Raw genomic sequence first — 858 nt, 5'->3', positions numbered from 1 at the left:
AATTTATTGAAAAGTTTCCCTGTTCATTTTTGAAGATATAATTTTAAATACATATATTTTTAGTAAGGATCATAACTATTCATTAATACCACTAACAGATTATGTTTGTTTCACAAATTTTAAAAATCGAGGCAAATTGAAATTTGTTTCAATGTTTATTTTTGATATAATATTATTCACTGAAAAATGTTATCAAGAATATTCTTCAAACATGAAAAATAATAACTTTAAAAACGATATTATATTAAAAGTTCAAAAGCAATTTTTGGATCGAGTAAAAAATGTAAATCCTTTACACCCAGTATTGATACATGCACTTTAGAATTACACGAAATGAAAATTGTAAAATGTATATCTTCATATTATTGTACTTTAAGAGTGCATACACAGTGTAAACAAATGACTCAGCAAAAACAAGGTTTAAAGTCATCCCTTAGGCATAAATTAAACAAACTTATTTTATTTAATCATGTTTAATCTGGGTTATTTTTTGTGTTATAACAACCAGCTTATATTTAATTAAACTTTTATAATTTTTAAATATTTTTTATTTGTATATAATGCTATATGACTTCTGCACTCTAGTCATCTGCAATTGTGCATGTTATATACTTTTAAATTTTATTTGAGCTTGATTTATTTTATAATTTATATTTATTTTCATTGTATGCTTTTATTTAAAATCAACTGCTTATATTTTATGCTCTTATTTTTTTAAAAACTTATTTATCATAATATAATTTTTTTAATTTGTGGTGTATGCTTTTATTTCAACTCTACTGCTTATTTATGCTCTTATTGTTTTTATAACTTATTTATCATGATAGGTAGGTAGGCAGCTTTATTTATATATTTATT

Source organism: Acyrthosiphon pisum, unplaced genomic scaffold, assembly GCF_005508785.2.
Source record: "Acyrthosiphon pisum isolate AL4f unplaced genomic scaffold, pea_aphid_22Mar2018_4r6ur Scaffold_21243;HRSCAF=23396, whole genome shotgun sequence".
In the NCBI taxonomy this organism is placed as follows: domain Eukaryota; kingdom Metazoa; phylum Arthropoda; class Insecta; order Hemiptera; family Aphididae; genus Acyrthosiphon; species Acyrthosiphon pisum.
This window is presented reverse-complemented; position numbering follows the sequence as displayed.